This window comes from Pelophylax lessonae (assembly GCF_965119305.1).
Source record: "Pelophylax lessonae genome assembly, chromosome: 10".
NCBI classification, from domain to species: domain Eukaryota; kingdom Metazoa; phylum Chordata; class Amphibia; order Anura; family Ranidae; genus Pelophylax; species Pelophylax lessonae.
Genome location: NC_138777.1, coordinates 238,347,378 through 238,364,226, shown reverse-complemented (window position 1 = coordinate 238,364,226; position 16,849 = coordinate 238,347,378). Strand labels below are relative to the sequence as shown.

At 47.0% G+C, this 16,849-nt stretch overlaps 1 protein-coding gene across 1 annotated transcript in view; it reads left to right on the top strand.

Annotated features, from left to right (window-relative positions):
* Nucleotides 1-16,849, top strand: part of LOC309566038 (serine/threonine-protein kinase Nek11-like) — a gene marked incomplete at both ends in the record, with an annotated part of 283,675 nt that overhangs the window by 61,229 nt on the left and 205,597 nt on the right. The window lies entirely within an intron of this gene.

Sequence of the window (16,849 nt, the reverse complement as noted above, 5' to 3'; positions counted from 1 at the left end):
TTCATTTTTAGGTTTTACCATTGCACTTATACCTTCATTTGTAGAATTGTATAAAGGAAGTGTAGGGTTGTGCTGCATTTTTTGGCTTTTTATTGGTATGCAGAGGCCAGGACATACTGATCACCATTGTACGCCATGAAGAAACATCCACTTGCTGACCACACCCACCGGTGTTCAGTAGCGCTTCATGCGCCGCATTAGCACCCTCACTTTTACCTCAAGCAGCACCATAGCACCCTCAAAAAATTGTCTAGAGCCACCCCTGCCCAGATTGGATTTTGAATTTTGCCACCCCATCCCTCCTTCAAATTTTTTTCTCAAGCTTATCTTCTTAACATTTGTAGGTCATATCCCCAAAAAAAACGTGCCTTTTTTTTTTATCCCATGGGTGAAATGACATATATCATACAACATCAAGGAACATGGCTTGTTTCTTGACTACGCTTCTGCTGGATCCCAACCTGAAAACATTTGTTATCAATGTTTGGCTTGTTCCTCAACTACGCTTCTGCTTGATCCCAACCTCAAACCATTCTTTATTGACCTTTGGCTTGTTCCTTGACTACGCTTCGGCTTGATCTCAACCTGCAATCATTTGTTATCAACCTTTGGCTTGTTCCCTGGCTATGTGTCAGCTTGATCCTAACCTGTGACCACTTGCTACCGACCTTTGGCTTTTTCTTCGACTACGCATATGCTTGATCCCAACCTGCAACCATTTGTTATCGACCTTTGGCTTGTTCCCTGGCTATGCTTCAGCTTGATTCCAACCTGTGACCACTACTGACCTTTGGCTTTTTCTTTGACTACGCTTCTGCTTGATCCCAACCTGCAACCATTTGTTATCGACCTTTGGCTTGTTCCCTGGCTATGCTTCAGCTTGATCCCAACCTGTGACCACTTGCTACTGACCTTTGGCTTTTTCTTTGACTACGCTTCTGCTGGTTCCAACAAGCAAGCATTTGTTATTGACCTTTGGCTTGTTCCTTGACTATGCTTCTGCCTAAACCAAACCCATAACCACTTGTTACCGACCTTTTTGCTTGTTTACTGACTACGCTTTTGCTTGATCCCAACCTGCAACCTCTTGTTACCAACCTTTTGCTTGTTTTCTGACTACGCTTTTGCTTGATCCCAACCTGCAACCATTTGCTATTGACTTTTGGCTTGTTCTTCAACTACGCTTCTGCTTGATCCCTACATGCTATATTTGCTACTAGACCCCAGCCTACTCATCTCCTGGTGGGGGGGATCCAGAGGACCACAATCTGGTACTAACAGGCAGTAAAACCCATCTCCACCATCCGGAGCTCTTGTGAACACTGGTTAGTGCTTAGAACCCGCACCTTAGGTGAGCCCACGTCATCTGCCGGGGAGACCTGCTTGTATACCTATCCTACTGGTCTCCTAGAACCTGACCCCTGACTGTGATAGTACAATGGATATATGTTTTACAGGTGGTTTAAACATTTCCTAACAGAGACTGTATCTTTTGACCAAGTCAGACACAGAATCTGTGATATCACCCAACCTTATCTGATGTACATCTGAGCAAAACTACTGCTGAACTATTGAACTTCATGATCGTCTCTGCCTCCGGTGATGGTCCTCATAGTTTATCCTGTGCTGATTCAGGGAGATTTGTCTCTGCTTCCCATTGAACGTCATTCTCTCCTTGATGTCTGGATGTCAGCTTTCAATAGTCAGGCATTAACGTAGAACCATTACATCCTCTGTGAAGCTCTAGGTTTGCAGATGAGGATTCCTTTCATCTCGTAGACACGTGTCTCTGCTTTCCCATTAATTTTACACTTAAATCTCGCCTAGCGTGTCCCCAATCAAGCGAATAGTTTTTCAGGTATTTTCCTTCCATCTGGGGCCTTCCTGGCTCCCAGAAGTAGACTGAGATTGAGTGCTCTCAAGTTAATGAAACACTAAAAGGGGCCTTCCAGATAACTAAAGAAAAATTGGTTTTGAAGTTGATGGGAATTGGACTGGAATATTTTACACGCAAATTACGGGGTTGTGTGAGTACCAGCGACTAGAGAAGATACTCTTCTGTCCTATAATAAAGTAAAGCTTCAACAAGCACTGCATTCAAAGGAGAACTTCAGTCCATATAAATATACATAGAAAACTTGAAGAGATATTTGCATGTAGGGCAAAGTGACAAAGTCTGTGCAAATGACACCCCAACCCCCCTATATAGTGTTGCAGCCAACAATAAGAAGGGTTGTGTCAGTGACCTGAGGGAGTGGTGACTTTACTTCCCTGGTCACGGGACAGTGCTTGGGCCTAGTGATTGGCTGCTAGCAGACCTGTTGGCTAGTTGGAAGTGTTGTCATCTACTGGTGAAGAAAAAGCAATGGGATAGCGCTGACAAGGTGAGTTAAAGGGGGCAGGGAATAGTCTTTTGCAGAGTCACTTTGCCCTGCATGGGGATATTGTTACCTACCTGTGGATTCTTCTGTTTGTAAAAGGGGCTTAATTATTGGCTAGAATTGGCACTCTCGCTCCTGTCTTGCTAGAACATTGCCTCTCCTACTGAGGCTTTTGTGCTCCCCTCCATGCCAGAGGCCTCCGCACGACAGTCCCAGCTTTTGATCTTTCAATCCCAAGGAAGGAATGTCCACACATATGAGTAGAATTTCTGCACTCGACATTAACATACATTCCAGAGTCACTTAGCATTACTTAGTCAATCACATTTAGTAGACAGTCTGCAGTAGTCATGTTATGTAACGGTATCAGCCAAATGATCAGACCAGTGGTGATGTGCAATTTATACTTTACTTAACAATGTAGAACGTAGATTACACAGGAGATCATGTGAACAGGGGTTTGCAGTACAAAACAGCAAAATGAGGAAGGGAGGAACAGGCATAACACATACAGTATGAAAACAAATCTATTGCAGTTCTACATATGGCCACTAGATGGCAGCAAAGTGCTCTGAGTTCAGTTTACTGATAGGATAAAGAGCAGAATATTCTCACATGTTCCAAGAGATTACTTGCTCATTCAGCAGACTGTGAGCTGAGGGGATTTCCTGCTGGCACAGACTTCACACAGGCACTGCTGATGCTGACTTCAGGCAGGAGGCTCTGGGGGCCATAGATAGGACAAACCCACTGCTTGGACAACTTCTCCACATGGACTGTAACAGAGTCCTCTCCAGTGACTGGGGCTTGGATAGATGCTGCGTGCTCTTGTGCTCACTGCTGGTGGCCCACACACCAGACTGATCGAATGAGGACCCAGCACCTGGGGACAGCTCACTTGCCCAGTCACTGCTGTCCCATCAGGCAGGATCTCTCTGAGCACAGGAAGCTGGGCGGAGCTGGCATTTATACTCCCTGGGCGTGTCCAGGACCTCAGGGGATGCATGGAGCCCAGAGGATTGTTGGGAATTGAGTTAAAGGGACTTGCACCTGCATCTGGATAAAGGGGCACACCACTACAGTCACATGTGAAAGCAACTCCAGAAGGGTCTAAAAGTCTACAGTCGGCTCTCCTGGGTGCAGGCCCACTCCTCCCCAGCCTCCAGTACTTTCCAGGGCCTTCACATGCTGGTTACATTTGTGCTGATGTGGGGTGTTTGGCTCCCATTCCCCAAATGTGCTCGGGCTCCTCCCAGCCTGGCTTATATCAGATGTAACTTGTCAGGGTTTCTTAGCTCAATGGTGGTACTAAAACAGTGAGTTTAATTCGCACCGGATATAGTTTTCAGGGCTTTTCTGCCCACTTTTATTAAAATGAACATCAAAACTTCACACAGGTATATCTTCCCACACAGGGAGATCTCACCATTCAGCCTCCTGGCTCTCTTGTGGCAGCTTTACTGCTCCGAGCACCTCTTCAGGGTCCTTCCTTAACATTAGTACCTTTTTGGTCCTCCATATGTCAAACACAAGACGCGTGGGCTGAATCCGGCCCACCAGACTTGTCATGTAGCCCTCGCACCCAGTTTCACCACCAGAACTTGGCAAAACGTTAAGGTTTTTAAGGTTTCACACTGTGCATAGTGCATCCCAAAACCCTGCACTCTGTGCAAGCACACCCCTGAAGTTTGCACTCTGTACGTAGTGCACCCCTGCACTCTGTGTGTAGTGCACTCCTGAACCCTGCACTCTGTGTGTACAGCACTCCTGAACCCTGCACTCTGTGTGTAGAGCACTCCTAAACCCTGCACTCTGTGTGTAGAGCACTCCTGAACCCTGCACTCTGCATGCAACACACTTATGAACCCTGTACTCCGTATGTAGCGCATTCCAGATACAACCGGCCCTTTGAGGGAAACCATACTGCTGATGCGGACCTCAATGAAATTGAGTTTGACGCCCCTGCTCTAGGGAATTATCCTCACTCAGGGAACTCTTGGCCCGGCCTAAAAGGCCTTTTGCAATCTGCCCCAGTCCCCACCTCTATAAGGGTCAGAAGGTCTACAGCCAGCTCTCCTAGGTGCAGGTCCACTCTTCCCCTTGCCTCCTGCCTTGTACAGACCCTCTGCATGCTGGTTACATCTGTGATGGTGTGGGGTACTTGGCTCCCATGCCCCATGTGCCCTAGGGGTCCTCCCATCCTGGCCTAAAAACTGGGTCCCCGACCAACCCATGACATCACTGCTGGAGGGCTCTAAGTAAAAGGAATACAGTCTGCTGTAACCAGACAATATTCTGTCACAAAGCCACCTAGTGGCAGACTAGCTAGCTGCACATTGTCGGCTTTCAGAGCCCATTACCCACATGCCTTTTAAATTGGGAGGAGCGGCTCTGTTCTGTGTCCTCATACACTTACATGGGCTTCTTCCATGCAGTACCTGGCGGTTCGAGCTGAATAGTACTTGGCTCCATCATGAACTATAGGCCTCCGCGCCTGTGTAAATATGGCCTTACTCTCACTTTACTCAGTGTTAATAGTGTGGGAAGGGGGTTAGAATGTCCGACAATGTATTTAAAGTGAAAGTCGAATTTGACTTGATAGTCCACAGTTAGGAGACCACAGCAATAGCATGCTGAGGGCCAGATCCAGCCCTCTGTTTGCCTTAATGCAGCACTTGGGGCAATATTCCTTTCATTGATATAAGGCATCATTCTTTCCACTGACACCAACAGTGGGGCATAATTCCTCTCATTGACAACAATAGTGGGGCATTATTCCTCCCACTGACACCAATGATGGGGCACTATTCCTCCCACTGACACCAATGATGGGGCACTATTCCTCCCACTGACACCAATGATGGGGCACTATTCCTCCCACTGACACCAATGATGGGGCACTATTCCTCCCACTGACACCAATGATGGGGCACTATTCCTCCCACTGACACCAATGATGGGGCACTATTCCTCCCACTGACACCAATGATGGGGTACTATTCCTCCTACTGACACCAATGATGGGGCACTATTCCTCCCACTGTCACCAGCAATGGGGCACTATTCCTCCCACTGACACCAATGATGGGACACTATTTTTCCCACTGATACCAATGATGGGACACTATTCCTCCGACTGACACCAATGATGGGGCACTATTCCTCCCACTGACACCAATGATGGTGCATTATTCCTCCCACTGTCACCAGCAATGGGGCACTATTCCTCCCACTGACACCAATGATGGGGCACTATTCCTCCCACTGACACCAATGATGGGGCACTATTCCTCCCATTGACACCAATGATGGGACACTATTCCTTCCACTGACACCAATGATGGGACACTATTCTTCCCACTGATAGCAATGATGGGGCCCTAGTCCTCCAACTGACACCAATGATGGGGCACTATTCCTCCCACTGACACCAATGATGGGGCACTATTCCTCCCACTGACACCAATGATGGAGCACTATTCCTCCCACTGACACCAATGATGGGGCACTATTCCTCCCACTGATACCAATGATGGGGCACTATTCCTCCCATTGACACCAATGATGGGGCACTATTCCTTCCACTGACACCAATAATGGGGCACTATTCCTCCCACTGACACCAATGATGGGGCACTATTCCTCCAACTGACACAAATGATGGGACACTATTCCTCCCACTGACACCAATGATGGGGTACTATTCCTCCCACTGACACCAATAATGGGGCACTATTCCTCCCACTGACACCAATAATGGGGCACTATTCCTCCCACTGACACCAATGATGGGGCACTCTTCCTCCCACTGACACCAATAATGGGGCACTATTCCTCCCACTGACACCAATGATGGGGCACTATTCCTCCCACTGACACCAATGATGGGACACTATTCTTTCCACTGACACCAATGATGGGGCACTATTCCTCCCACTGACACCAATGATGGGACACTATTCCTCCCACTGACCCCATTGATGGGGCATGATTTCTCCCACTGACCCCATTGATGGGGCATGATTCCTCCCACTGATACCAATGATGGGGCACTATTCCTCCCACTGACACCAACTATAGGGCATTATTTCTTCCACTGACACCAACGATGGGGCACCCAGGCGTTATGAAATTTTTTACTCCCACTGACCACCAAGCCTGCGGCATTTTCTACTTCCACTGGCCCTCCTAAAGTCTGAAGGACAGTAAACTGGCTCTTTGTTTAAAAAGTTTGGAGACCTCTGGCCTATTGCAATCCTCTATGGAACAGCACTTCCATTAGTAGGAGGAAGGGTGGACTGGGAGCCAATCAAATGTGCTCCATACAAATCTGCTCACAAGCAACAGAAAGATAGAGCAGACTGAGCAGAGGGATGACCTCATCAGAATGCTGCTGCTCTTTCATTGTCCAATCAGCAGAGGGGGGTGGAGAGAGGATGCTGCTGTATTCCTTAATGGAGTGTCATCCTCCTGGCTGCACTTTGTGGCCGGGTTGTATAAATCTCAGCACTGATCCAGAGAGCCGGAGATACAAATCCTTCAGCAAGTGAAGGAACTCTCTTGTATTTCATCTGTGATTTCAGCTGCTCCATTGCTGCCCCCTCCCCCGCCCCATATGTAATCTGGTCCCCCCTGTCTTGATGGGGGATCAGAGCGGAGGACTCTGCAGAAAGTGGAGCGGCGCAGATTTCACAGACTTGTCTATAATCCCGAGCGATGAAATCCTCAGCAGAAATGAAACACGAGCAACGCTGCTAATCAGGCCTTTGTGTGCTCAGTGAATCACAGCTGACAACCTTAGTGAGGATCCGTGTCGCAGAGTGAACAGAGGCGAACGCACGCGCCCTTTTCCCCCTATAATGAGACGTTCGGTAATACACAAATAACAGCGCCAGGCCTCATTGAACAGACTGAAACGCGTCATTAGGCTTCTGCTGTGTTCGTTACGTTTCGCTCTATATTCTCTTATTATCAGATATTAGGAATTTGCCTGTAACATCCCTTTCATCTTACAGTGTATTCACTGACGGCGCTTTTCACCCACTTCAGCCTGAAAATAAGGGAAAGTAATAGGATGGTAGCGCTACCCCCGTAGGAGCTGCTGGATTGGAAGGGTTCTCTGTTCTTTGCCTGGACCTTCTCCAGAACCTCAGCCCCTCTGACACCCCAGGCTGAGTGTACAAACCTACAATATCATAGGAAATCACTGAAAGTAACATTTTACATAGTTACATAGTTACATAGTAGGTGAGGTTGAATAAGACAATAGTCCATCCAGTTCCCCCTGTGTAGGTGTGTGTGGCTGTAATCATCTCTCATACCCCTGAATGTTCTGATCCTTGAGATGTAAGTCTAAGAGTCTTTTGAAAGCCACCATACTACCCGCAGAAACCACCTCTTGTGGTAGAGAATTCCACAATCTTGTAGTTCTAACAGTAAAGAACCCCCCACGTTGCCTGAGGTTAAAACGCTTCTCCTCTAATCGCATTGTATGTCCTCGAGTCCTCATGCAATCCTTTCGACTGAATAGCTTTTTTTCTATGCCGAGATCACCATTGAGATATTTATAAATTGCTATCGTGTCCCCTCTCAGGCGTCTCTTCTCCAGGGAGAATAAATCGAGCGATTGCAGATGCTCTTCATAATTAAGGTCCTCCAATCCCCTAATTAGTTTAGTTGCCCTTCTCTGGACTCTCTCCAGCTCCAACACATCCCTCCTGAGGACTGGCGACCATTTAGTACCCAATAGTAGCACTATTTCAAAGAAAACTGCCACCAAAGCAGGTAGTATAGGCAAACATAACCATTTGCCGACCGTATAACTTATACAGCAACAAGGGGACACTGTTGCGCCGGATCACGTAGCTCAGGGGTGTCAAACTCATTATGTTTGTCCTCAAAGGGCCGGTTGTATCTCTAAGACTAGATACACGTACAGAGTGCAGAGTCCGGGGGTGCCCTACGTACAGAGTGCAGAGTCAAGGGATGCGCTACGTACAGAGTGCAGAGTCCAGGGGTGCGCTACGTACAGAGTGCAGAGTCCGGGGGAGCGCTATGTACAGAGTGCAGAGTCCGGGGGTGCGCTACGCACAGAGTGCAGAGTCCGGGGGTGCGCTACGCACAGAGTGCAGAGTCCGGGGGTGCGCTACGCACAGAGTGCAGAGTCCGGGGGTGCGCTACGTACAGAGTGCAGAGTCCGGGGGTGCGCTACGTACAGAGTGCAGAGTCCGGGGGTGCGCTACGTACAGAGTGCAGAGTCCGGGGGTGCGCTACGTACAGAGTGCAGAGTCCAGTGGTGCGCTACGTACAGAGTGCAGAGTCCAGGGGTGCGTTATGTACAGAGTGCAGAGTCCAGGGGTGCGCTACGTACAGAGTGCAGAGTCCAGTGGTGCGCTACGTACAGAGTGCAGAGTCCAGGGGTGCGCTACGTACAGAGTGCAGAGTCCAGGGGTGCGTTATGTACAGAGTGCAGAGTCCAGGGGTGCGCTACGTACAAAGTTCAGGAGTGTGTACAGAGTGCAGTATTGAGGTGGGCACTACATACAGAGTGCAGGGTATAGGGGTGTGCTATGCACAGTGTGCAGGAATCCGCTCTCTTTCACAGGCTGTTTACATCTCACTTCCACCCTTCCCCTGGGTGCGAGGGCCACATGATTGCCACCATTACTAGTAAAAAATTAATAAATATATCCCACAGTTTGTAGACGCGATAACTTTTGCGCAAACCAATCAATATAGGCTTATTGGGATTTTTTTTTAACAAAAACATGTAGCAGAATACAAATTGGCCTAAAATGATGAAGAAATTAGATTTTTTTAAATTTTTTTAATGTTTTACAGCCGAAAGTAAAAAAAAATATATACATTTTTTTTTAACATCTCAGTCTTTTTAGGTTTATAGCGCAAAAAATAAAAAATCGCACAGGTGATCAAATACCACCAAAAGAAATCTCTTTCTGTGGGAAAAAAGGAGATCAATTTTATTTGGGTACAGCGTCGCACGACCGCGCAATTGTCAGTTAAAGTGACGCAGTGCCGAATCGCAAAAAATGGCCTGGTCATTAAGGGGGGTAAACCGTCCAGAGGGCAAGTCGTTTTTTATTGCCACCCAAAATGTTTGGTAACTAGGCAATCATAAAACGGATTAACGGCGGTAATAACGCAATTTAGCATTTACCGGTATGGACTCGGCATTAGATGACATGTGGCGCCCAATTCAGCATAAACAGTAGCAAGGGCACCTCAGTGCAGCAGTGAGGAGTAGTAAAGTTCAATCTACAGAGTGCTGGAACTATACTATCAGAACACATTATTGGCAGTGGACTTGGTATACCTGGACCTGGACTTGGTATGCACTATCCAACAGAAAAGGAGGTAGAGGGAGCAAAGGAGGCTTGCAGAATAATAATTATGGGAGGAGCAGTCCTTTGTGGTGTTCTTCTGACGGCTATTGTTGGGGCCCTTTTGAGTGTCTTTGCACTTGAAGTGATATTGAAGGCAGATTTTTTTTTTTTTTTAAATAACAAACATACTTACATTATCTCACAAAAGTGAGTATACCCCTCACATTCATGTAAATATTTTATTATATCTTTATATAATATGAGACCAAGATAAACTGATTTGGTGTCAGATGGTGTCAGGCGTGTGTGGCGGCAACCAGGTGAGGAGTACAAAGACAAGTGTGTCTTCCTACAGTCAGGCATGGTGGTGGGAGTGTCATGGTCTGGGGCTGCATGAGTGCTGCCGGCACTGGGGAGCTACAGATCAATGAGGGAACCATGAATGCCAACATGTACTGTGACATACTGAAGCAGAGCATGATCCCCTCCCTTCAGAGACTGGTCTGCAGGGCAATATTCCAACATAACGACCCCAAACACCTCCAAGACAACCACTGCCTTGCTAAAGAAGCTGAGGGTAAAGGTGATGGACTGGCCAAGCATGTCTCCAGACCTAAACCCTATTGAGCATCTGTGGGGATCCTCAAACAGAAGGTGGAGGAGCGCAAGGTCTCTAACATCCACCAGCACTGTGATGTCATCATGGAGGAGGGGAAGAGGACTCCAGTGACAACCTGTGAAGCTCTGGTGAACTCCATGCCCAAGAGGGTTAAGGCAGTGCTGGAAAATAATGGCGGCCACACAAAATATTCACACTTTGGGCCCAATTTGGACATTGTCACTTAGGGGTGTACTCCCTTTTTTGTTGCCAGCGGTTTAGACATTAATGGCTGTGTGTTGAGTTACTTTGAGGGGACAGTAAATTTACACTGTTATACAAGCTGTACACTCACTACTTTACATTGTAGCAAAGTCTCATTTCTTCAGTGTTGTCACATGAAAAGATAGAATAAAAGATTTACAAAAATGTGAGGGGTGTACTTACTTTTGTGGGATACTGTATCTGCTCTGTGCAGCCCTAATCTTCCTAATCTCAGGACCATTGCCGGCGCTTCTGGCCCCTCCTTCCTGCCATGTGCCTTTATAGCAGGCAGTTTGCTATGGAGGAACCTGAGGAGGCACGCTCCCAAGCCGCTGCTCTGTATGTCCATTCAGACCATTTGCTCACCTCGGCCCCGCCCCCAGGAAGAGACCCAGGAGAGCTGCTGCTTTTGTGCACAATTCTGGATTGAGATGGGGCTCAGGTATGTATTAAAGTAGTTGAAAGCTACTACTGTTGTAAAAAAACAAAAAAAACAAAACACTTGTAAGGCAATGGCATAATGTGCTACTCACCTTGGAACAAAGCCCTCCAGCGCTGTATTTTCACAGCTGACAGGGCTGACATCTTCCCCTGGTGTTTTTCTTCCGGTTTCGCATGCCCTGGCTACGTGATTGGCCGAAGCCTCGCTGATGTCACTCTCGCGCATGCGTGCGCAAGCCCCCTGTTTGGGCACTAAGCTCTGAAGGTCCAGAAAGGTATGCTGGACCTTCAGAGAGAATGCGTTGGTGATGTAACTGGCATGGCCAGGACAAGGGGTGGGCAGGAGGTGGGCAGGAGGGACAGTTGCCCTGGGTGTAATGGTTTATTGCAGGGATGGGGGGGGGGGCACCTTGACCCTAACCCTAAGGAAAGGAGGGGGGGTGCAGTTTGGCATCCTTGCCCTGGGCGCTGGATGACCTTGTCCTGGCACTGGTCACTGGTTTCATTCAGGCTGAATATCTCCGGATCGGTGCACATTTAGGAGATATTCATTTTACCTACAGGTGAGCCTTATTATAGGATTTATTATATGCTTACCTGCAGGTAAAATGACCGAACGGGATTTACTTCCGCTTTAAGGGGGTTGCTGCACACAGAAGGGTGTTACCTTCATGAACAGAGGACAGACAGGCGTCTTACTGAAAACAACGATTCCTTCTCTTCTTCTGCCATTAAAATGTGAGATTGAAGCTCAGCAGAAAACTTGCAACATGCGATTAAAGAATCCGGGCAAATCCTCTCTGCCAGCAATTTGGTGGAACAACAGATGTCCACATTCACTGTGCTGGGAGGACGCAATCTGCCCTACATACTGAACCAGGAGAGGAGCCCAGCGAACCCATTCCTTCTTCACTGCGAGAATGTGAGAAACTAAACTGTATCTGAGCGCCACAAACTGAAAACATCATTTCATTCATTTTTATGTTACAAAGTATTTTATTGGATTTTTAGCTTTGTAAGAAAGGAAGTACAAAACCGACAAATACCGGTGAAGTCCGCGTGCAAAGAGCGTCAGAGGCAAGAAAAGTAATTACAGTCCAACAACGCATGCCGACACATACATTATATTATAAAAAGTATTGGGACGCCTGCCTTTACACGCACATGAACTTTAACCCTTTCTTGCCCGGAAGATCTTCCCCCTTAATGACCAAAGCATTTTTTGCGATTCGGCTCTACGTTACTTTAACCACTTAAGCCCCGGAAGATTATACCCCCTTCCTGACCAGGGGGTTTTTTGCGATTTTTTTACTGCGTGACTTTAACGGACAATTGCGCGGTCGTGCGACGCTGTACCTAACTAATTGACGTCCTTTTTTTCCCACAAACAGAGCTTTCTTTTGGTGGTATTTGATCACCTGTGCGATTTTTACTTTTTGCGCTATAAACAAAAAAAGAGCGTAAATTTTGCAAAAATAACAATATTTTTCACATTTTTTTTATATGAAATTCCCCCCAAAAAAATGTAAAAATCAAAATTTTTTAACATTTTTGGCCAATTTGTTTTCTGCTACATATGTTTGGTAAAAAAAATCGCAATAAGCGTATTTTGATTGGTTTGCGCAAAAGTTATCGCGTTTACTATCTAAGGGAAAGATTTTTGTCATTTTTGGTGTTTTTTTTTAACGCGTAATGGCGGCGATCTGCGTTTTTTTTTTTTTTTTGCGGTACTGCGACATTGCGGCGGACAGATCGGACCCTTGACTGACATTTTTGACGCTTTTGGGGGTACCAGTGACATTATTACAGTAATCAGTGCTATACATATGCACTGTTACTGCAAAATGACACTGGCAGGGAAGGGGTTAACTGTATTGGAGAGGGAGGGGTTAAGTGTGTCCCTAGGGGCGTGTTTCTAACTGTGATTGGATGTGGCTACTAGTGTAGGAACAGTGATCAACGGTCCTACATAGTAGAACCGTCTGATCAGTGTTTCTACACAGGGGAGAATGACAGGCGGCTTGTTTACATCAGTCGCCTGCCTTTCTCCCTCTCCCCCGACGATCGCCGAGTGACCGGCGGACATCGGGTCCGCCGGTCACACGCACTAACTTCCCTGTGAACGAGCTGCGGTGGGCGTGCGCTCGCCCGCTATTGGCCCACAAGGAAGTGACAGGCAAGTGACGTACCGATATGTAGCAGAATACAAATTGGCCTAAAATGATGAAAAGATTTGATTTTTGATTTTTGATTTTTTTTTTTTTATTGGGAATGTTTTATAGCAGAAAGTGAAAAATATATATTTTTTTTTCAAAATTGTCGCTATTTTTTTGTTTATAGCGCTAAAAATAAAAATCGCACAGGTGATCAAATACCACCAAAAGAAATCTCTATTTGTGGGGAAAAAAAGGACATCAATTTGTATTTGGTTATTGCGTCAAACGACTGCGCGATTGTCCGTTAAAATAACGCAGTGCCGAATCACAAAAATGGCCTGGTCATTAAGGGGGGAAATCTTCCATTCAAGAAGTGGTTAATAACTATGTAACAACATTTGCCCTATGTAACAAGGCATCATGATGTGACTTCTGTGAAGGAGGACTGAGAAGAAGTGTCCCCCCCCCCTCTTTTCCTAGAGCAGCACTGTAAAAGCATCTTGGGAAGCCGCCAGTCTGTGCGGCATGCGACCTATCAATCTGTGAGCCAGGGAGGTGATCGGTGTCATCCCCCAAGAGATTCTGCAGAAGCTTGTGATACTGTCAGAGAAATGACCCCAAGTGCTGACCTTGATCATTAAAATAAAAGCGGCCTTGTCCACTGCCCGCCACTAGAGGCCACCGGAAGCAGCCTACCCCTCTTCATTAGGAGCAAACATGGTGCAACCAGAGCGCTGCAATAAAGGCCAATTAAACATTCCAGGAACCGCCATCCGCTGTCATGTACCTCCAGGGGCCGCCGCGCCTGCCGGAACCTTATGAAATCTGAGCAAACAATGCATAAGTGGTTCCATAATGTAAAATATAATGTGACTGCACATACAGCGAACAGGCAATGAGTGGAATTTTTATAGGAAATGCAGGTCAGCAGTTTGTCTGTGATCCCACTGAAGAAATTTCCTTTACTTCGTCTTTGTGACACCCATACAAGAAATGGGAAAAGCAGTGGCGTCGCTATAGGGGTGCGGACCGCACCCGGGTGACACCAGCCAGAGGGATGACACCATCAAGTAGGTAGTGATATCCAACCGCGATAGTATCACCCGCATCCATGAGAGCGGCCGGGGCACTTACCGAGAGTGTGCCGGAGTACTTTATGAGAATATACCGGAGTACTTACTGAGAGTGTCCCGGAGTACTTACTGAGAGTGTCCCCGGAGTACTTACTGAGAGTGTTCCCGGAGTACTTACTGAGAGTGTCCCCGAGTACTTACAGAGAGTGTACCGGAGTTCTTACCGAGAGTGTACCAGAGTTCTTACCGAGAGTATACCGGAGCACTTACCGAGAGTGTACCGGAGTACTTACCGAGCGTGTACCGGAGTACTTACCGAGCGTGTACCGGAGTACTTACTGAGAGTGTACCGGAGTACTTACTGAGAGTATACCGGAGCACTTACTGAGAGTGTACCGGGGTACTTACAGAGAGTGTACTGGGGTACTTACCAAGAGTGTATCGGGGTACTTACCGAGAGTGTACCGGAGTACTTACTGAGAGTATACCAGAGCACTTACTGAGAGTGTACCGGGGTACTTACAGAGAGTGTACCGGGGTACTTACAGAGAGTGTACCGGGGTACTTACAGAGAGTGTACTGGGGTACTTACCAAGAGTGTATCGGGGTACTTACCGAGAGTGTACCGGAGTACTTACTGAGAGTATACCAGAGCACTTACTGAGAGTGTACCGGGGTACTTACAGAGAGTGTACTGGGGTACTTACCGAGAGTGTATCGGGGTACTTACCGAGAGTGTACCGGAGTACTTACTGAGAGTATACCGGAGCACTTACCGAGAGTGTACCGGAGTACTTACCGCATTCGGGTTGCCAGAAAGAAGTCTTTACTGCGCCAATGCCACAAAAAATCCCGGATACAACATGCCCGGCAACACCTTGACACGCCTGACTGTTTCTGGCACACTGCAGTCTGGAGTGATGGGACCAAAATAGAGCCTTATGGTCACAGCCATTAACGTTATGTTTGGAGAGGAGGAATCCCATCCGCATTGTGAAGCATGGTGGTGGCTCACTGATGTTTTAGGGGTGTGTGAGCTATAAAGGCAAGGGGAATCTTGTGAAAAATGAGGGCCAGATGAACGCAGCACATTATCAGAAAGTATTGGCAGACAATTTGAATTCTGCAGGAAAGCTGCGCATGGGATGCTCTTGGACTTGACAATGATCCTAAGCATGAGGCCAAGCTGACCGTCCAGTGGTTCAAGCAGAAAAAGGTGAAGGTTCTGGAGTGGCCGTCTCCTGACTTTCAAATCATCGAGCTGCTCTGGGGAGATCCCAAACGTGTGCTTAATGCAGGATGCCCAAAGACTTTGCATGACCTGGAGGCATTTTGCCAAGAAGAATGGGCAGCTCTACCACCAGTAAGAATTCGGGGCCTTATAGACAACTATTACAAAAGACTGACCACTGTCATTGGTGCAATACTCAGGGTTAGGCACTAAGGAGGACCAGACTTTTTAACAGGGGGAGGGGGGCATTTTATTAGTTTAGTTGTTGCCTTGTATTGTTATGATTATCATTAAAAAAGAATAGCGCGCAAATGCAAAAGAAATTACGACCAAATCTGAAGAGAGTCCATAAATAAAAATGGGGGTTTGGTCCCACCATATGGCCATATCGTGCTCAAGCCCACTACTGCGTCAAAGTACCCCATTATCAGTGGGTCCTACACTATCCATGAAAAAGAGATGAATCCAGCCTTTCTAACCCTTGGAGATAATACTCCTTGCTGGGAAAAATGTGCAAATGCACTACAGGGGACTCCTCCTATATCCACTTGATGGTGGACACTGATTGAGTACAGGTGTATGTGGGGGGTGGGGAGGGCTGCTCAACCTCGATAGTCTGGTCAGAACGAATACATTTTTTGTAAATACATGGGTATGCTCCCCCAAATTTTTTGCCTGTTTGTTATGATTATCACCTTCAGTTACAGAATAGGAATCCCATAAAAATCCCATAAAAAATACAAGAAATGGGTTTTGGTGCTCACTCATATTCCCGATTCTCCAAGGGAAGGTAAACTTTTGAACACAACTGTGTGATAAAGAAATAAAACTGTGTTGGAGAGGGAGGACACTAGGTTGTGGGGTGTCCTGGAGCCCAGGATTGGACTTTTAGGGTGTTTGAGTTAGGAGGTCAGCTAAGTTGCATGTGGCAGCCCTGTGCAGGATTATGTAGAGGTACTGTAGGTATCTTTGTACTGCCTTTGACGTATCCCCATAATTTGGACATCAACGAGAGGTGCCTCTGAGCATACAGAGGTCACCTATTTTGTTGCCCTAACAGCAATGTGTTTATTGCGTCCATTAGTAACCCTCGCTGTTTCTTGCTCCCAGAAAATGCCATATTCCCTTGCCTGTTGTAGACTGATGAGCCATCACTGCGAGAAACAGATGCGTGCAATTTGCTACTTCAGATTATCAGCTCTTCAGTGCAAACCCATCTCATAAAACCAAGCCATGTAAATACCTTCTCAATTGAAGTGTCCTTCTATTGGACTCGGGGGAAATAAGATTATCAAATTCAGAATCCTGTAGGATTATACTCGACTCTGCTCACTCAATAACCTTCTCCTCCCTGCAGGACCT